Raw genomic sequence first — 22,617 nt, forward strand, 5'->3', positions numbered from 1 at the left:
TTCTCCCTGTCAGATTTACCCAGTGGTTTCCCGTTCAGTGTGTAATGGTGATATTGATTCCCTCTTCCCATGTGTATAACCTTACATTTATCATTGTTAAACCTCATCTGCCACCTTTCAGCCCAAGTTTCCAACTTATCCAGATCCATCTGTAGCAGAATACTATCTTCTCTTGTATTAACTGCTTTACATAGTTTTGTATCCTCTGCAAATATCGATATTTTACTGTGTAAACCTTCTACCAGATCATTAATGAATATGTTGAAGAGAACAGGTCCCAATACTGACCCCTGCGGTACCCCACTGGTCACAGCGACCCAGTTAGAGACTATACCATTTATAACCACCCTCTGCTTTCTATCACTAAGCCAGTTACTAACCCATTTACACACATTTTCCCCCAGACCAAGCATTCTCATTTTGTGTACCAACCTCTTGTGCGGCACGGTATCAAACGCTTTGGAAAAATCGAGATATACCACGTCCAATGACTCACCGTGGTCCAGTCTATAGCTTACCTCTTCATAAAAACTGATTTAAGTCCATGGACAGAACCAGCCGAAGTACCATTCATGACCACAGGAGGGAGCTTGACAACAGAATTCACAACAGCGACCTCAAGGGAAACCAAATTCTTATACGAAGCAAAGGCATCCTTAACCCTTACAGATAGCCTGTGACATAACTGGCTACAGAGCGCGAGGTCTTTCGGCTTAGTATCTGTGGAACAACTCTGAAACTTGGAGCAATACTCCTCCTCAGGCCGGTTTCCCTGCTGACGTTTGTGTAGCCAGGGAGACGCGGTCTGGGTCGTCGTATACAGAACGCAGCTCCAGAAAAAACTCCACCATCCGGAGCAAGTGAGAGTCAGACAGGAGAAAAAATGCCCATGCGTGGGGTCACCCTAAAGGAGCGAGATTATTATCACCACCCGTTGCTCCTCGGTTCCTGAGGAGTGAAGACGTAAAGGTACCGTCACACTTAGCGACGCTGCAGCGATACCGACAACGATCCGGATCGCTGCAGCGTCGCTGTTTGGTCGCTGGAGAGCTGTCACACAGACCGCTCTCCAGCGACCAACGATGCCGGTAACCAGGGTAAACATCGGGTAACTAAGCGCAGGGCCGCGCTTAGTAACCCGATGTTTACCCTGGTTACCATCCTAAAAGTAAAAAAAAACAAACAGTACATACTTACCTACAGCCGTCTGTCCTCCAGCGCTGTGCTCTGCAGTCTGCACTCCTCCTGTACTGACTGTGTGAGCACAGCGGCCGGAAAGCAGAGCGGTGACGTCACCGCTCTGCTTTCCGGCTGACCGACGCTCACAGCCAGTACAGGAGGAGTGCAGAGCACAGCGCTGGAGGACAGACGGCTGTAGGTAAGTATGTAGTGTTTGTTTTTTTTTACTTTTAGGATGGTAACTAGGGTAAACATCGGGTTACTAAGCGCAGCCCTGCGCTTAGTTACCCGATGTTTACCCTGGTTACCAGTGAAGACATCGCTGAATCGGTGTCACACACGCCGATTCAGCGATGTCTGCGGGGAGTCCAGCGACCAAATAAAGTTCTGGACTTTCTTCCCCGACCAGCGACATCACAGCAGGGGCCTGATCGCTGCTGCCTGTCACACTGGACGATATCGCTAGCGAGGACGCTGCAACGTCACGGATCGCTAGCGATATCGTCTAGTGTGACGGTACCTTAACTTAAAGTAAATCTTGCAGGACTCCCTTAATGCAACAAACTTGTCACGCCCCCCCAGAGAACCTGTCAGGCAAAGCAATTTTAGGCTCCACTAGGGATTGCTTGAGTCACTGTCCCCAAATCTGATGTGTTAGGGTCCTCCAAAACTACAGTAGGTAGATCTACTTTCAGGCTGAGTTGCTGAGATGTCAGAAAAACGTACCTTGCTGAGCTCTTAAATCTGCCCTCAGTCCGTTCTCCGCCCACCCACCCAGTGAAGAGGGGAGTAGTAGTGTATGGTAACACACCAATCAGAATAACAAGGTAATACATACAGAAATAAAGGAAAATGTCAATCATACAAATATGCTCTCACAAACAACAAAGGGAAACAGCGGGAGTGGAGGAAGAGGAAAACTAAAGTAGGAGGGGAGGATTTGCACACAACCAAAATCAAGCAACAGTCTTTAGCTAAATCTACCAAACACCTTCTTGAACAGCAAAACTACACCATCTCTTGAACCATGCAACATGAAGCTAATTCTGGCAATACTTGCTTGCCAGAGGCTAGTATATATAGGGGAGGGGAGTGGACCACACTGAACAGCTGAGAGTATCAAGGCATGTAAACTTCAGGAGCTCTCAACTGAAGTGATTAACCCCAACATTGCTAGAATAAACCTGCACCATTTAATATGAAAGTGAAGTGCTTCTAATCAGTGCAGGAGTAGGAGAAATAAGACGGCGTGGTCCTCTGGCTTCTTCCACTCTTCTGGTCAGGACTCATAGTAGTTTCAGTGGTCCACCACAACTGAGTGCAACACCAGTTTAATGTTGGAGTGCTCCCCGCATACATACATTGTTATTTTGGATGGAACATATTGTATTATTTTATGTCTTTGTTTACAGGTTAATTCTGTGTGCTAGTTTGATTGTGGTGGGATCGGTCTGCCTCGCTTATCTGATTCTGTAATTCCCTGGTAGCCTATAAAAAAGGCCTCCATTGCCTCTTCCAAATGTTGAGAGCTAAGTTTAATACCTCTCAGCTCATTATTATTAAAAGTTCTTTTTTAATGTGTAATATTTATTCTTGAAACTCATCTGATACAAAATACTGGCCCTTAAGATAGTTTAGATTGCCAAGAGCCACCAAGCCCCATACTCTAATTACCCATAGAGAGGTTTCACCACGATTTACATATTTTTTAACTGATGAATACTGTAGTAGTTCCTAAAATACTCTGATTTAACAATTTCCTGTAGCCTGTTTTGTGTTCCTAGTGGGGCCCAAATCTGATGTGTGTCACTTTGTGGTGATAACGTTGGAATTCTTCACAAAGGATAATAGGAATATGGACCTTACAAATTTCAGCTGGTATTGTCGGATTCAAGAAACAATATATGGTTGCAAACTACTGCCTGTGCACATGACAGGATAAAAAGGGAAGAAGCTTAATTTAGCTAATTAAAAGAAGATCTTACTGGAATAGTTTGCAGACACAATGTATTGGGGCACTGTTCGCGGTCATACTCAGTACTCAGTTTTCCAGATCCCAGAAATTGCCTTGCTCATCATCCTTTAACCCCTTTCTGACCTCGGACGGGATAGTACGTCCGAGGTCAGATCCCCTGCTTTGATGCGGGCTCCGGTGGTGAGCCCGCATCAAAGCCGGGACATGTTAGCTGTTTTGAACAGCTGACATGTGCCCGTTATAGGCGCGAGCAGAATCGCGATCTGCCCGCGCCTATTAACTAGTTAAATGCCGCCGTCAAATGCAGACAGCGGCATTTAACTACCGCATCCGGCCGAGCGGCCGGAAATGATGTCATCGCCGACCCCCGTCACATGATCGGAGGTCGGCGATACTTCTCCATTGTAACCATAGAGGTCCTTGAGACACCTGCAATTCTGCTACATAGCAGCGAACAGCAGATCGCTGCTATGTAGCAGAGGCGATCGTGCTGTGCCTGCTTCTAGCCTCCCATGGAGGCTATTGAAGCATGGCACAAGTAAAAAAAAAAGTTAAAAAAAATGTGAAAAAAAAAAAAATATATAAAAGTTTAAATCACCCCCCTTTCGCCCCAATCAAAATAAATCAATAAAAAAAATATCAAATCTACACATATTTGGTATCGCCGCGCTCAGAATCGCCTGATCTATCAATTGAAAAAAAGCATTAACCTGATCGCTAAACAGCGTAGCGAGAAAAAACGCCAGAATTACGTTTTTTTGGTCGCCGCGACATTGCATTAAAATGCAATAACGGGTGATCAAAAGAACGTATCTGCACTAAAATGCTATCATTAAAAATGCCATCTCGGCACGCAAAAAAGTTTTAGCATTTAGTGGACCTAGCAAAAAAGCCAAACAAAAAACCAGTGTGGGATTGCACTTTTTTTGCAATTTCACCGCTCTTGGAATTTTTTTCCCGTTTTCTAGTACACGACATGCTAAAACCAATGATGTCGTTCAAAAGTACAACTCGTCCCGCAAAAAAATAAGCCCTCACATGGCCAAATTGACGGAAAAATAAAAAAGTTATGGCTCTGGGAAGGAGGGGAGTGAAAAACGAACACGGAAAAACGAAAAACCCCAAGGTCATGAAGGGGTTAATCAAGCTACATGGATCTGTACTTACACAGAGACTGCTCGGTTTTGGCCACGGTGTTACCTGCTGTTCTGTTGTGTGACAAGGGAAGTAGAATAATCAGGTAGCCGGGTCAGAACCAGGAGAGTAGAGAAAATATGAAAACGGACAAGAGTAGTCAGTAAACGGGCCAGGACCACAACAGGAAACAAATCCACAAGCCGGGTGTTGAGCACAGAGGACTGAACCAGCGGAGAACAAGACTGTATCTGGTAGATTCTAGCAATATGCTTCGAGCTTTAGTAGGGTGTGGTGCTTTCCAATTTGCTAATGCAGGGACCAGATTACTTCAGCTGGACAGCATATACTGCCAAACTGGAAGGTAATACAGGTTCCAGGCACTCTAATCTTAGTGGCTGGACTGAACCTGTGCCGCCCTAGAGTTTCTGGTTCCAACATCTTCTCCATTACCATCACTGCCTGCAGAATGAATAAGGCGTCAACTTTTGACAAAAGCAGATGTCGCAGGATCAGATCCCAGAGTAGATAACACATTATTTGCAGAAGCTCTAATATGATTAAATGGCAGAAAACAAGAGCAGTAGAAATCCATATAAAGTGTCTCCATTTCGAAAACTATAACTCTCAATGAATTAGCAATTGTTCCAGTGAATATTTTGACTCCACAGTCACTTTCTGGAAACTAGCACACAGTAGATGCTGGAGAGTGAAAACTGCAAATTTGCCATTTTATTACCCAACACATGGTGCCCAGTGTTAGGCATCAAGTTCCCCAGCCACAATGGAGTCTACTCACCAGAGATGTCAGTCCTGGCATCTGGCTCAAGCTGACACTGTGCGTCTGGTTACAGCTGCCGCTCCAGGTTCAGCCTTTGTAACCAGCATTGATCAGCAGCGAGCAGACGTTCCAGGGACAAGTCCTGCTTTTCGTCTACTGAGCATGCCCTTGGGATGACTGACCTCCCATTGGAGGTCGGAGGTCACATACTTAGGTCCTGTAGCAGCTCCGATTGGACCACTAGGAAGGTCCCGGAAGGCTACATCTATAAGGCTATGTGCACACTTGCTGATTTGCCCGCAGATCTGCAGCGTTTTTGACACTGCGGATCTGCAGCAGTTTTCCATGCGTTTTACAGTAGCATGTTAACCTATGGAAAACCAAATCCGCTGTGCACATGCTGCGGAAAAAAAAACGCGCAGAATCGCAGCGGTGTATTTTCTGCAGCATGTCAATTCTTTGTGCGGATCTGCAGCGTTTCTGCACCCATTGACTTGCATTGAGTCAGGCACATCCGCAGCAAAACCGCAGATGAAAAAAGATCTGCGGTTTAGCTGCGGATGAAATGCTGCAGATCGGGAGGAGGGAAGTGTGTGGGTGGAGTTTTGTGCGTGTATGTGTGTGCAGGCGGGGTCTGTGTGTGTGTGTGGGGTGTGAGGGGGCTGTCTGGGGGTCTGCCGGGGCTGTCCGAGGGGGTCTGCCGGGGCTGTGCGAGGGGGTCTGCCGTGGCTGTCCGGGGGTCTGCCGGGGTCTGCAGAGCTGTGTGTGTGTAGGCATCATCCGATGGGACTACAAGTCCCATCTGGCTATGCCTGCTACAGTGACAGTGATTGACAGTAAATTGACAGTGACAGTGATTGAATGTAAAAAAAAAATAAATACATACATATTTCATACTCACCAATCACTTTCTACCCGAAGTCCTTGTCACCTGAGAAAAAATGAAAATAGTAAACCAACAATATACTCTGTGTCCGCAGTAATCCAATTAATAAGTTTGTCCCACGACGATCTCCCATGGAGAGCTGCCACATCAGCTGATGCGACCACTCTCCATAGGCTCCGGGATGTAACGATGGAAGGTATCCTTCCGCACTGTATCCCTCCGCCACTGTGAATATAGTGCATACTCTCACTTGCGGCACTGCTGCTTGGGAAAATTCCCACACAGCATTGCCATAAAGTGAGAGCAATGAACTAAGATAACCTCTTCAGTGATGCACTGCAGGAACCATTGTCTCCTGTCAGTGTGTCGCTGGATGCCCTATAGCGTGGTGACATCACCTGATTGTCACTGTTCTATAGGGGAGATCATCGTGGGACACTCGTTATTAACTGGACTTACAATACAAAAGTGACATAAACCCCTTATTACCCCATATGCCACTGATAAAGAGCAGTGGGAAGAGAGGGGCTAAGTGCTGGAAATGGCACATCTTAGAGATGCACCATTTCTGGGGTGGCTGCAGGCTGGTAATTGTAGCCGGGGGGCAAATATCCATGGCCCCTCTCTTGGCTATGAATATCAGCCCGCAGCTGTCTGCGTAGCCTTTCTGGCTATAAAATATAGGGGGATCCCCACATCATTTTTTTAGGGGGTCCCCCTATTTTAATAGCCAATAAAGGCTATTCAGATAGCTGCGGGCTGATATTGATAGCCTGGGAAGGGGCCATGGGTATTACCCCCTTCCCAGGCTACAAATTTAAGGCCCCCGGCCGTCGGCTTTCCCCCTCTGGAGCAGAAAATTGCACGTGAGACCACACCATTTTTTTCCCATCTTTTAATTAAACATATTGTTCATTAATAAACATTGGCCTTGCTATTATGTATCTATGGATAGATGTAGATAGATATATGGATAGATAGATACATAGATATATCTATAGATACATAGATCTATCTATCCATATATCTATCTACCTCTATCCATAGATATATCTATAGATAGATAATCTATAGATACTGTATATGAATATATGTATCTATCTTATTCCTTCTATCTTTCATCTATCGTATATACTCGAGTATAAGCCGAGATTTTCAGCCCATTTTTTTAGGCTGAAAGTGCCCCTCGGCTTATACTCGAATCATTGTCCCAGGGGGTTGGTGGGGGAGGGGTGCAGCAGCTGTCACATCATACTCACCCTCCAGGCGCGGTCCTTGGCAGCTTCTCTGATGCGATGGTCTCCTGGCGCCGGCAGCTTGTTCCGGTGTTCAGCGGTCACGTTGTACCGCTAATTAAAGTAATGAATATGGATGCGACTCCACTCCCATAGGGGTGTAGCGCATATTCATTACTTTATTGAGTAGTACCAGTGACCGCTGAACACCGGAACAAGCTGCCGGCGCCCGGAGACCATCGCATCGGAGGGTGGGTATGATGGGAAGGGTGAGCATTGTGATATTTACCTGTCCCGTTCCACCGCCAGGCTCTGTCTTCCGCTTCCTCTGGCTGTTACGTTGAGGTCAGAGGGCGCGATTTTGTGTTTAGTGCATGCCCTCTACCTGAACAGTCACTGCAGGAACAGGTGAATATCGCAAGTGCCGGTGTCCCCGCATACTCTATGCAGCATCTTATGGGCCATAATCAACCTTTATGCAGCATTATATGGGGCAAATGTTTCTATGGAGCATCTTATGGGACCATAATCACCTTTTGTGCAGCATTATATGGGGTAAATGTTTCTATGGAGCATCTTATGGGGCCATAATCAACCTTTGTGCAGCATTATATGGGGCGTATTTTTGTATAAAGCATCTTATGAGGCCCATCATAAACTTTATGGAGCATTATATGGGCATATTTTGTGCGGAGCATCTTATTGGACTCCAAATTCAATATGGATATTCAAAAACACTTAGCCTACTGATGTCTCAATTAATTTTACTTTTATTGGTATCTATTTTTATTTTTGAAATATACCGATAGCTGCTGCATTTCCCACCCTAGGCTTATACGCGATTCATTATGTTTTCCCAGTTTTTTGTGGCAAAATTAGGGGTCTCGGCTTATACTCAAGTATATACGGTATCTATCTATTATCTATCTATCATCTGTCTATCTCATATCTATAATCTATCTCATTCCTTCTGTCTATCTATCTATGAGTCCAAAAAATCAGGGGCAGGACACCATTGTAGATTAAAGTTTAGAAGATGCTCAAAATTTAATAGCCCATTATGGCAACGTTTTGGCCCATGGAGAGCCTTTCTCAAGCCTTGGGCCAGAAAGCTGGGTCTCCCTCAGAGGTCATGGGTCTTGCAGCAGGACAATGACCCAAAACTCACTTCAAAAAGCACTAGAAAATGGTTTGAGATAAAGCACTGGAGACTTGTAAGGTGGTCAGCAATGAGTCCAGACCTGAATCCCATAGAAGACCTGTGGAGAGATCTAAAAATGGCAGTTTGGAGAAGGCACCCTTCAAATATCAGGGACCTGGAGCAGTTTGCAAAAGAAGAATGGTCTAAACTTCCAGCAGAACATTGTCAGAAACTCATTGATGGTTACCGGAAGTGGTTGGTCGCAGTTATTTTGGCTAAAGGTTGGGCAACCAAGTATTAGGCTGAGGGTGCCAATACTTTTGTCTGGCCCATTTTTGGAGTTTTGTGTGAAATGATCAATGTTTTGCTTTTTGCTTCATTCTCTTTTGTGTTTTTTCATTTAAGGCAAATTAAATGAAGATAATAATACCAAAGAATTTGTGATTGCAATCATTTTCAGGAAGAAACTGAGTATTATCTGACAGAATTGCAGGGGTGTCAATACTTTTGGCCACAACTCTATCTATCTATCTATCTATCTATCTATCTATCTATCTATCATGGAGTGTGGGTTGGACAAATGTAAAAGGAGGTTGGACAAGAAATTGCATCACAAATCTTTTTTTGTTGTTGTTCAATAATAGATGAATAGCTATAGGCTGGACCACGGTGAGTCATTGGACGTGGTATATCTCTATTTTTCCAAAGCGTTTGATACCGTGCCGCACAAGAGGTTGGTACACAAAATGAGAATGCTTGGTCTGGGGGAAAATGTGTGTAAATGGGTTAGTAACTGGCTTAGTGATAGAAAGCAGAGGGTGGTTATAAATGGTATAGTCTCTAACCGGGTCGCTGTGACCAGTGGGGTACCGCAGGGGTCGGTATTGGGACATGTTCTCTTCAACATATTCATTAATGATCTGGTAGAAGGTTTACACAGTAAAATATCGATATTTGCAGATGATACAAAACTATGTAAAGCAGTTAATACAAGAGAAGATAGTATTCTGCTACAGATGGATCTGGATAAGTTGGAAACTTGGGCTGAAAGGTGGCAGATGAGATTTAACAATGATAACTGTAAGGTTATACACATGGGAAGAAGGAATTAATATCACCATTACACACTGAACGGGAAACCACTGGGTAAATCTGACAGGGAGAAGGACTTGGGGATCCTAGTTAATGATAAACTTACCTGGAGCAGCCAGTGCCAGGCAGCAGCTGCCAAGGCAAACAGAATCATGGGCTGTATTAAAAGCGGTCTGGATACACATGATGAGAGCATTATACTGCCTCTGTACAAATCCCTAGTTAGACCGCACATGGAGTACTGTGTCCAGTTTTGGGCACCGGTGCTCAGGAAAGATATAATGGAACTAGAGAGAGTACAAAGGAGGGCAACAAAATTAATAAAGGGGTTGGGAGAACTACAATACCCAGATAGATTAGCGAAATTAGGATTATTTAGTCTAGAAAAAAGACGACTGAGGGGCGATCTAATAACCATGTATTAGTATATAAGGGGACAATACAAATATCTAGCTGAGGATCTGTTTATACCAAGGAAGGTGACGGGCACAAGGGGGCATTCTTTGCGTCTGGAGGAGAGAAGGTTTTTCCACCAACATAGAAGAGGATTCTTTACTGTTAGGGCAGTGAGAATTTGGAATTGCTTGCCTGAGGAGGTGGTGATGGCGAACTCAGCCGAGGGGTTCAAGAGAGGCCTGGATGTCTTCCTGGAGCAGAACAATATTGTATCATACAATTATTAGGTTCTGTAGAAGGATGTAGATCTGTGGATTTATTATGATGGAATATAGGCTGAACTGGATGGACAAATGTCTTTTTTCAGCCTCACTAACTATGTTACTATGTAGATCTTTATTATGCTTTCAAAAACGCATACAAATCCACATTCAAAAACGCGCCAAAAAACGCATGAAAAACGCACCAGCGTTTTCTGCCAAGAGATGCGGATTCAGTGCGGAAAAATCTGCAGGCAAATCCGCAACGTGTGCACATACCCTAAGGGTATGTGCACACATAGGTGGGATATCTGTGGATTTTTCTTTTCCGCATCAGTTTTTGTAAATCCACAGGTAAAACACACTGCGGATTACCTGCGGATTTACCGCGGTTTTTGTGCGGATTCCACCTGCGGTTTTACACCTGCGGATTCCTATTATGGAACAGGTGTAACCCGCAGCGGAATCCGCACAAAGAATTGACGCAGCATTCAACGCAGCATTTCCACGTGTTTTTTTCCGCAGCATGTGCACTGCGGATTTTGTTTTCCATAGGTTTATATGGTACTGTAAAAGCATGGAAAACTGCTGTGAATCCGCAACGTCAAAACCGCTGCGGATCCGCAGCAAAATCCATGCGCTAGTATAAAACAGAAATCGTTTGTGTGTGGATGTGTGTATGTTATCTGGTGAAAGCTCCTAATCATCCCCTTCCCTAGCTTTATTGTATGTGGTTGGGTGTTAGGAACTGACTAGCGCCAGTTTAGTGTCATCCAGCATGAGGCACAATTCTTCAGCGTCTATTCAGCAGCGTTCGCCTGTGCGGCGCTCTGCGCAACTAGTGCGCTTTCCAGTTCCTAGTTAGGGTGGTTAGTGGCGTCTGCCAGTATGGCGCTGCGTGCACTCAGTGCGCTAAATCTATTATTATTATAGTTTCTCCCTGGCACCGCAGGTGCGGCGCCAAACGCTAGTGGGTCTAGAGGGACTCTAACCCCATGTCCTTGGGGCAGAATTCTGTGACCAAACACTATCTTTCAATCAGCGGTATAGCGGCTCTGTGACACAACTGGGACCGTCTCCATACATACTGGGTGACGTTAACCCATGTATGTTCTCATTATACCGCCATATACTGTTTGCCATTACTGAGCAGCAGGAATATCTCTGCACGGTGGACCCCGGGCTGCGAACGCACCTTATATCTTCCTTTATATTATGTGGTGCGTTCTGCTAGCCCTAACACCCAGACTGTGTTCCAGGAGACACACACACCGTAAATTAAAGGGAAGGTGCCACCAGTTTTTTTGTAGTTTGTTTTTTTTGTGAAATTAAGCTTAAAATAGTAAATAAAATGTATTAATGCAATGTTTGCACTGTTTGCAAATATTTCTACATGAAAAATATTATATCTTTTCTCACAAATATATATATTGACCACTAGGGGGAGCATTTTCCGTTTTAGACCTCAAGCAGCTATAGTAACATAGTAACATAGTAACATAGTTAGTAAGGCCGAAAAAAGACATTTGTCCATCCAGTTCAGCCTATATTCCATCATAATAAATACCCAGATCTACGTCCTTCTACAGAACCTAATAATTGTATGATACAATATTGTTCTGCTCCAGGAAGACATCCAGGCCTCTCTTGAACCCCTCGACTGAGTTCGCCATCACCACCTCCTCAGGCAAGCAATTCCAGATTCTCACTGCCCTAACAGTAAAGAATCCTCTTCTATGTTGGTGGAAAAACCTTCTCTCCTCCAGACGCAAAGAATGCCCCCTTGTGCCCGTCACCTTCCTTGGTATAAACAGATCCTCAGCGAGATATTTGTATTGTCCCCTTATATACTTATACATGGTTATTAGATCGCCCTTCAGTCGTCTTTTTTCTAGACTAAATAATCCTAATTTCGCTAATCTATCTGGGTATTGTAGTTCTCCCATCCCCTTTATTAATTTTGTTGCCCTCCTTTGTACTCTCTCTAGTTCCATTATATCCTTCCTGAGCACCGGTGCCCAAAACTGGACACAGTACTCCATGTGCGGTCTAACTAGGGATTTGTACAGAGGCAGTATAATGCTCTCATCATGTGTATCCAGACCTCTTTTAATGCACCCCATGATCCTGTTTGCCTTGGCAGCTGCTGCCTGGCACTGGCTGCTCCAGGTAAGTTTATCATTAACTAGGATCCCCAAGTCCTTCTCCCTGTCAGATTTACCCAGTGGTTTCCCGTTCAGTGTGTAATGGTGATATTGATTCCCTCTTCCCATGTGTATAACCTTACATTTATCATTGTTAAACCTCATCTGCCACCTTTCAGCCCAAGTTTCCAACTTATCCAGATCCATCTGTAGCAGAATACTATCTTCTCTTGTATTAACTGCTTTACATAGTTTTGTATCATCTGCAAATATCGATATTTTACTGTGTAAACCTTCTACCAGATCATTAATGAATATGTTGAAGAGAACAGGTCCCAATACTGACCCCTGCGGTACCCCACTGGTCACAGCGACCCAGTTAGAGACTATACCATTTATAACCACCCTCTGCTTTCTATCACTAAGCCAGTTACTAACCCATTTACACACATTTTCCCCCAGACCAAGCATTCTCATTTTGTGTACCAACCTCTTGTGCGGCACGGTATCAAACGCTTTGGAAAAATCGAGATATACCACGTCCAATGACTCACCGTGGTCCAGTCTATAGCTTACCTCTTCATAAAAACTGATTAGATTGGTTTGACAGGAGCGATTTCTCATAAACCCATGCTGATATGGAGTTAAACAGTTATTCTCATTGAGATAATCCAGAATAACATCCCTCAGAAACCCTTCAAATATTTTACCAACAATAGAGGTTAGACTTACTGGCCTATAATTTCCAGGTTCACTTTTAGAGCCCTTTTTGAATATTGGCACCACATTTGCTATGCGCCAGTCCTGCGGAACAGACCCTGTCGCTATAGAGTCACTAAAAATAAGAAATAATGGTTTCTTCTTGGGTTAGATTGGTGACCCTTAATATAGGGTTTTCATTGTTTCTTGGGATTTCACCTAGCATTTCATTTTCCACCGTGAATACCGTGGAGAAGAAGGTGTTTAATATGTTAGCTTTTTCCTCGTCATCTACAACCATTCTTTCCTCACTATTTTTTAAGGGGCCTACATTTTCAGTTTTTATTCTTTTACTATTGATATAGTTGAAGAACAGTTTGGGATTAGTTTTACTCTCCTTAGCAATGTGCTTCTCTGTTTCCTTTTTGGCAGCTTTAATTAGTTTTTTAGATAAAGTATTTTTCTCCCTATAGTTTTTTAGAGCTTCAATGGTGCCATCCTGCTTTAGTAGTGCAAATGCTTTCTTTTTACTGTTAATTGCCTGTCTTACTTCTTTGTTTAGCCACATTGGGTTTTTCCTATTTCTAGTCCTTTTATTCCCACAAGGTATAAACCGCTTACACTGCCTATTTAGGATGTTCTTAAACATTTCCCATTTATTATCTGTATTCTCATTTCTGAGGATATTGTCCCAGTCTACCAGATTAAGGGCATCTCTAAGCTGTTCAAACTTTGCCTTCCTAAAGTTCAATGTTTTTGTGACTCCCTGACAAGTCCCCCTAGTGAAAGACAGGTGAAACTGCACAATATTGTGGTCGCTATTTCCTAAATGCCCAACCACCTGCAGATTTGTTATTCTGTCAGGTCTATTAGATAGTATTAGGTCTAAAAGTGCTGCTCCTCTGGTTGGATTCTGCACCAATTGTGAAAGATAATTTTTCTTGGTTATTAGCAGAAACCTGTTGCCTTTATGGGTTTCACAGGTTTCTGTTTCCCAGTTAATATCCGGGTAGTTAAAGTCCCCCATAACCAGGACCTCATTATGGGTTGCAGCTTCATCTATCTGCTTTAGAAGTAGACTTTCCATGCTTTCTGTTATATTTGGGGGTTTGTAACAGACCCCAATGAGAATTTTGTTACCATTTTTCCCTCCATGAATTTCAACCCATATGGACTCGACATCCTCATTCCCTTCGCTAATATCCTCCCTTAAAGTGGACTTTAGACAAGACTTTACATAGAGACAAACCCCTCCTCCTCTCCGATTTTTACGATCCTTTCTAAACAGACTGTAACCCTGTAAGTTAACTGCCCAGTCATAGCTTTCATCTAACCATGTCTCGGTTATTCCCACTATGTCAAAGTTACCTGTAGATATTTCTGCTTCTAGTTCTTCCATCTTGTTTGTCAGGCTTCTGGCGTTTGCGAGCATGCAGTTTAGAGGATTTTGTTTTGTTCCAATCTCCTCACTGTGGATTGTTTTATATATAGTAAGGCTATATTCACACTTAGCGGTTTTTACCGCGGAACCGCCGCGATTTTGATGCTGCGGGTCCGCAGCAGTTTCCATAGCGTTTACAGTAACATGTAAACCCTATGGAAACCGCAAACCGCTGTGCACATGCTGCGGGAAAAACCGCGCGGGAACGCAGCGGTTTACAACCCGCAGCATGTCACTTCTTTGTGCAGAATCGCTGCGATTCTGCACCCATAGGAATACATTGAACCGCTTACTTCCCGCATGGGGCTGTGCCCACGTTGCGGGAAGTAAGCGGATAATCTGCGGGTGGTACCCGGGGTGGAGGAGAGGAGACTCTCCTCCAGGCCCTGGGAACCATATTTGGGGTTAAAAAATAAAAAATCTGGTTATACTCACCCTCTGATGTCCGGAGCTCCTGGGCGCTGCACGCGGCCGTCCGGTCAGAGTTGCTGTGCGAGCAGGACCTGCGGTGACGTCGCGGTCACATGAACCGTGACGTCACGAAGGGTCCTTCTCCCACAGCATCTTAGGAACCGGACCGCCGGGTGCAGCGCCCAGGAGATCCGGACATCAGAGGGTGAGTATAACCAATTTTTATTATTTTTAACATTACTATTGATGCTGCATATTGCTGCATATGCAGCATCAATAGTATAGGCGGAAACCCGCAGCGGAAAACGCGGAACAAACCGCGATAAATCTGCAGGGAGAACCGCAGTTGTTTTGCCCTGCAGATTTATCAAATCCGCTGCGGGAGAACCCGCAGGGACCCGACGCAAGGTGTGAACATAGCCTTAGACTTACCAGCTTTACTCTTTGCTGGAAAATTGGGGCAGTAACTGCTGACATCACCATTTCCCTCCCCTTTTGGGTGGTCTAATATCCCTGGGGCAGAATGAAGAGCAGCATCACAGGGCAGCGCCATTTTGTGTGTGACTGCCCTGTGATCTGCTACCACCAGCAGTTACTGCATCAGAAACACAGCTAGAGTTTACAAAAAAGCAGAACACAGTGGGCTCGGCAACATGGTGGACTGGAGGAAAAGTGAAGACATGTGGTGTTTATGTATGGAGCAGCATTATCTGAGCAGAGCTGTCTGTGACTCATCCCTCAGTAAGATAAGGAGGAGATCCAGGTCAGCAGAGAATGGCCAGGCATTGTGGAGGGAGGGGAGAGATACATTGTATGGCAGAGAGAGAGAGAGGCAGGCTGTGAATGCAGCTTACCAGAGATCACAGGGTCTGTGTGTGAGGAGGCGGAGACAGAGCAGGAGAAGCACACAGGGAGGGCAGCCTGTGAGGAGCAGAGGATGTCTGCCCAGGACGTGCAGCATGGAGATAAATCACCCGCACTCCCCATCCTCCGGTTCCAGTGAGTGCTTCTCTCCTGCGATAGAAAGTAAGTGGAGCTCGGCAGATAGCACTGGGCTATTATAAAATGGCAGCCAGTCACACCTACAGCAGTGAATTGTGCAGCCCACAGAGGCGTGCCCAGCTCACTGCTAAAGCAGCTACAATGTTAGAGATAGGGTCAGCGCCGGTCTATTATCTCCTTTGTCCATGGGGTGCCATAAAATGACACTGATAGTGTCGTGAACTGCTGTGAAACCAAGATGTCAGCCCCCAGTGCCTTCTTTAAACTCATATTACACACGTAATCTGTTTCACATGCATTTAAAACTTGGTTATAGGAGCATGTTATGCTACATTACAGTGATTTATTAATGATCTACAAACGCGGTACCTTCCCTTTAAGTGGGTTCTTTTCACTATAGTAATGTAAAATACATGGAGGCTAAATGTGGTTTGAGCACACTGCAAGGCTTAGAAGAGAGGGGAGATTTGACTTTGGGAGAGTGGATATTGCTGGATTGGTTTATGGAAGCCATGTTCCTTTTCAAGAGCCTTTGAGCCACTAATAACGTGGAAACCTCTCTTTTTCCTCTGGTATATGATAGATCTGAGTGAGGACTTGTTTTTTGTGAAATATGTAGAAGTTTTTATTGATATTATTTTCACCTACATAATATTTTTTTGCTTTTTATTTCATATTTGGAAGACAGAGCAAATAGTTGAACCCCACGCTCTACTGGTTCATGCTATGAGGTTTTCTATTACAGTGATTTTCAACCTTTTTTGAGCCGCGGCACACTTTTTATACTTAAAAAATCCCGAGGCACACCACCAACCAAAATGGCACAAAATGGTGCGTCCAGGTTTGAGATGAAAGTCTGCAGTCATTCTATGTGACTGCAGGCTTCTGAATTCTCACAGCGCAAGCACTGCACACTTTCAGGATTCTCCCTTGCCGGTGGCCAGAGTGGACGGTCATGCCAGCACAAGTATGTGATTTGGATACTTCTGGCCACATTCTAACTAGACGTGTCCGGCCTCAGTCAATTCATTTTCATTGAATGAGGCCACACATGTCTAGTCAGCACGTGACCGCATGTATGTAAATCACCAACATCAGAGAATTATGATAGCAGTGTGCACTGTGAGAATTCAGAAGTCTGCAGTCACATAGTATGACTGCAGACTCATCACAACCTTGGACATCCCCTTTAATGTTCCTAACAAATAAAAATGAGAATTAGTATCACAAAAAAAAACACATTTACATCCAGGTACCTGATAGATGACGTTGTTTGTGGAGTCGCCTCTTTCTCTTTATCTTCACCTTGTCCAGATGCCATGATGACTCTTCTCATCCACCGGCAGAGCTCGTTTCTGCAGACTTCCATCTTCTCCTGTCTTCTGCAGCACATCCCGACACAACACCCTTAAAGATAGCAGTGTTATTATAATGCTCCGGAATAACAATATCTGCCCTAGGCTGAGCCCCTGAGTAAATAATTGCCCCTCACTTTATTCCCAGCACATAATATGACCCTCACTGTCCCTCTTATGGTACATGCCATCCACACTACCCTCTCTCTCTTTTCCACACTTCACACTGCCTTCTCATACAGTGTCCCTCATAGAGAGCCCAGTCTCTCTACTGTGCCCCTTCATTATACTCCTCCTACTTGGCATACTGTCTCCTCCTGGCTGTTACCCTCACACTACTCAGTATCTATTCTGTGTCCACTCACACTTTCATCCCCCCATACTGTCTGCACACATTTCTAATAGCCTCCTCCTGTATATCCCCCCCCTGCTAACATACCCCTTTGCTCTCTCCATATTTCCTCCTCACACATTCCCCCCTCACACATTCCCCCGACTCCCCATACTGTCCTCACACATCCCATCACCGTTGCTCCCAGTACTGTCAGCACACATTTTTCCCCTCGCTACTGTGTCCACCCCCATCTCCCCACTCACCCCCACAGAATATATCCACCCCCCTTCCGATAGAATAAATCCATCCCCTTCCACACAGAATAAATGCACCCTGCCCCACACATGCTAAATAAATTCCAGCCCCCCCCCCCACGTACACACTGAATAAATCCCCCCCCACACACTGAATAAATCCCCCCCACACACTGAATAAATCCCCCCACACACTGAATAAATCCCCCCCACACACACTGAATAAATCCCCCCCCACACACTGAATAAATCCCCCCACTCACTGAATAAATCCCCCCCACACACTGAATAAATCCCCCCACTCACTGAATAAATCCCCCCCACACACTGAATAAATCCCCCCCCACACACTGAATAAATCCCCCCCACACACTGAATAAATCCCCCCACACACTGAATAAATCCCCCCCACACACACTGAATAAATCCCCCCCCACACACTGAATAAATCCCCCCACTCACTGAATAAATCCCCCCCACACACTGAATAAATCCCCCCCACAGAATAAATCCCCCCCACACACTGAATAAATCCCCCCACACACTGAATAAATCCCCCCACACACTGAATAAATCCCCCCCACACACTGAATAAATCCCCCCACACACTGAATAAATCCCCCCCACACACTGAATAAATCCCCCCCACACACTGAATAAATCCCCCCACACTGAATAAATCCCCCCACACACTGAATAAATCCCCCCCACACACTGAATAAATCCCCCCACACACTGAATAAATCCCCCCCCACACTGAATAAATCCCCCCCACACACTGAATAAATCCCCCCCCACACTGAATAAATCCCCCCCACACACTGAATAAATCCCCCCCCCCACACTGAATAAATCCCCCCCACACACTGAATAAATCCCCCCACACTTAATAAATCCCCCCACACACTTAATAAATCCCCCCACACACTTAATAAATCCCCCCACATACTCCCCATAAACCCACCCCACGCTGAATCTTCGGTGTCTTCAGCTCCACAGCACAGGAGCACTTACCACCAAGTGTCTTCTGTCTCCTGCGCGCCGGATAGTGACGTCAGCAGCGTGATCACATGACTTGATCACGCTGCTGGCGTCGCTCTGACCCAGCGGTCAGAGCCTCAATTGTACTCGCAGCTGGTAGATGTCTGCGAGTACAATTGATCTCCGGGAGTCGGCGCGCTGCAGCTTCTCTGTGCCGGCTGTCAGCTTGACAGTCGGCACAGAGAACAGCTGACTCCCGTTCCCCGCGGCACACCCGACCATGTGTCGCGGCACACTAGTGTGCCGCAGCACACTGGTTGAAAAACACTGTTCTATTAGACTGTGAACTGTCATTTTCTTGATGAATAATTCTATATTTTTTACATAACTTGCCATTTTTGTAGACAGTCTAAGCAGCAACATTAAAAAATATAAAGTTAGAGGATATTTCATTCAAAAATAATAATTGGTTTTATTCTTGGCAGATGACTGTACCAGGAGATCAGTGGGACAGCTGACAACTTTAATTTTTAAATTGGATAATCCTGAAATCCCAAAGGATACAATTAAAGTGAATGCAATTACTCCTGATATACCAACATCCCTTCACAGCAAAGATCTTTCATCTGTTCCTTTGAAACAGGTCCTGTCTTCTGATTCATTACTAGCTAGTACTACTATGGAATTTCAAAGTCACAAAATAACTGCTCCTAAAGCAAAGAAACGATTTTCACATTTAGAATATGGACATAGTTTTCCCCTTGAAAAGTCTTTTCTTAATCAAAAAAATTACACAGGGAAGAAGCCTTTTGCCTGTTCAGAATGTGGGAAATATTTTAACCTTAAATGGAATCTTGTTAAACATCAGAGAACTCACACAGGGGAGAAGCCATTTTCATGTTCAGAATGTGGGAAACGTTTTAATGGTAAATCAGATTTTGTTAAGCACCAGAGAACACACACAGGAGAGAAGCCTTTTTTCTGTTCAGACTGTGGCAAAAATTTTAACCATAAATGGAATCTTGTTATACATCAGAGAATCCACACAGGGGAGAAGCCATTTTTATGCTCAGAATGTGGGAAACGTTTTAATGGTAAAGCAGATTTGGCCAAGCACCAGAGAACCCACACAGGGGAGAAGCCCTTTTCATGTTCAGAATGTGGGAAATGTTTTAACGGTAAATCAGATTTTGTTAAGCACCAGAGAACCCACACAGGGGAGAAGCCTTTTTCCTGTTCAGAATGTGGAAAATGTTTTAACCGGAAATCAAATCTTAATAGCCACCAGAGAACCCACACAGGGGAGAAGCCTTTTTCCTGTTCAGAATGTGGAAAATGTTTTAACGAGAAAGCATATCTTGAAAGACACCAGAGAACCCACACAGGGGAGAAACCTTTTTCCTGTTCAGAATGTGGAAAATGTTTTAACCGGAAATCAAATCTTAATAGCCACCAGAGATCCCACACAGGGGAGAAGCCATTTTCATGTTCAGAATGTGGAAAATGTTTTGTGAAGAAATCTTCTCTTTTTTATCACCTAAGAATTCACACAGTGGAGAAGCCATTTGCATGTTCTTAATGTGGGAAATGTTTTAACTGAAAATTGTATCTTAAAGGAGTTGTCCACTAGTAGGACAACCACTTGTCATGCCTCATGTTTGGCCTTGTTAAAGGGAACCTGTCACCCCACCAGGCGTTTGTAACTAAAAGAGCCACCTTATGCAGCACTAATGCTGAATTCTGACAAGGTGGCTCTTTTAGTTCTGGGTGTGCTGTAACCACAGAAATAATCTTTTTTGAAATTTGTCCCTCATACCTTGAAATAGTCTGGAGGCAGGTCTTTCCCTCCTAATCCAGACGCACCACTGCTGTCACTCATGGCCTCTTGGTGCCACCTCCTCAGCATTATTCAATTGTCCCGGCGCCTGCGCTGTCATCTAATGCCTTGGGCATTCCAGTTCACTGACATCACTTGATGTCTTGATCACTGCGCCTGTGTGGACGCACGGCCCGAGATCCCGCCCCGCAGTCTCTTCTGATTTAATCACACTGCGGGGCTGGGATTCTTGGGCATGCGCAGTATTTATCTTCGGCTCTCCCTCATCTCCCTCCGCCTTCCTCATACTGTGCAGCGTCAGAGGAATCGTCAGATATCTTCAGATAAGATGACAGCGCAGGCGCCAGGACAATTGAATAATGCTGAGGAGGCGGCGCCAAGAGGCCATGAGTGACGGCTGTGGTGTGTCTGGATTAGGGGGGAAAGACCTGCCCCCAGGACTATTTCAAGGTATGAGGGACAAAATTCAAGATTTTCTGCGGTTGCAGCACCCAGAACTGAAAGAGCCACCTTGTCAGAATTCAGCATTAGTGCTGCACAAGGTGGCTCTTTTAGTTACAAACACCTAGGGGGGTGACAGGTTCCCTTTAAAATAAAAACACTCATACTCCCCTTCCGTGCCATTCCAGTGATTTTGAGACTCACATTCCCAAGGCTCATGTGAGGTTATTACATCACATGAGCCCTACGATCAATCGACTTCACTGTCCCCGCATCTGGACTTGTTGAATATCAACAGTTAGACAGGGCTGCAGCTGCTCTCCAACTTCCTCTTAATGTTTGATTTGTCTGAAGGCTGGATCAGCGACGCCAGAGCGGATTGGGCGCAGGGCTCACATAACATAACCGTGCGCAAATTAAAAAATGAGGGTGACACTCAGTCCCTTAAAATCCACTTTATTTCGGGAATTAAAACATCCAGGACAGGAGAGTCACATGTGGAGGATGGCAGATAATGATCATTTTGTGCAAGTGCGCTTCTAAGGTTCCTCATGGATGCTATTATTTTGCTACCTGAATCTGATGTATGGACACAGGTGCTGCAGCCGTGCGGACCGGTTTGGTGCTTTGTTGTAGACTCGCATAACATAACAACCTCACATGAGCCCCAGGAACGCAAGTGCCAACATTACTGGATTGGCACCGTTATGGGAGGTTTGTATAACTGTTTTTATTTTAACAAGATCAAAGGTGGGGCATGAGATGGGGTTGTCCAAGTAGTGGACAACCCCTTTAAAGGGAACCTGTCACCCCCAAAATCGAAGGTGAGCTAAGCCCACCGGCATTATGGGCGTATCTACAGCATTCTGTAATGCTGTAGATAAGCCCCAGATGTATCCTGAAAGATGAGAAAAAGAGGTTAGATTATACTCACCTGGGTGGGCGGTCCGATCCGATGGGCGCCGTGGTCTAGTCCGGGGCCCCCCATCTTACGATGACATCCTCTTCTTGTCTTCACACTGCGGCTCCGGCGCAGGCATACTTTGTCTGCCCTGTTGAGGGCAGAGCAAAGTACTGCAGTGCGCAGGCGCCGGGCCTCTCTGACCTTTCCGGCGCCTGCGCACTGCAGTACTTTGTTCTGCCCTCAACAGGGCAGACAAAGTACGCCTGCGCCGGAGCCGTGGCTGAAGATCAGAAGAGGACATCTTGGAATGAAGATGGGAGGCGCCGCAGCGGACCAGAGACACCCATCCGACCGGACCAGCAGCGGGACAGCCCCTGGGTGAGTATAATCTAACGTCTTTTTCTCCTCTTTCAGGTAACATCGGGGGCTTATCTACAGCATCACAGAATGCTGTAGATAAGCCCCTGATGCCAGTGGGCTTACCTCACCCGCGATTTTCGGGGTGACAGGTTCCCTTTAAACCTTCAAAAACAATTTTTACTGACGCCAGTCCTACTGGTTGGGGAGCACATCTAGAAGACCAGATAGTTCAAGGGCAATGGTCTATTAGTGAGTCAAATGATTCATCTAATGAAAGGGAACTAAAAGCAGTCTATCATGCCATATGTAAATTCCTTCAGCAGTTACACGGAACTCACACAAGAATACGATGACATCCTCTTCTTGTCTTCACAC

General features: G+C 45.1%; 1 pseudogene; it reads left to right on the forward strand.

The window, feature by feature from the left end:
* The window catches only part of LOC138666489 (zinc finger protein 420-like), a 110,871-nt pseudogene that overhangs the window by 12,888 nt on the left and 75,366 nt on the right, over nt 1–22,617 (forward strand).

The sequence above is a fragment of the Ranitomeya imitator genome, chromosome 2 (assembly GCF_032444005.1).
Source record: "Ranitomeya imitator isolate aRanImi1 chromosome 2, aRanImi1.pri, whole genome shotgun sequence".
Classification (NCBI taxonomy): domain Eukaryota; kingdom Metazoa; phylum Chordata; class Amphibia; order Anura; family Dendrobatidae; genus Ranitomeya; species Ranitomeya imitator.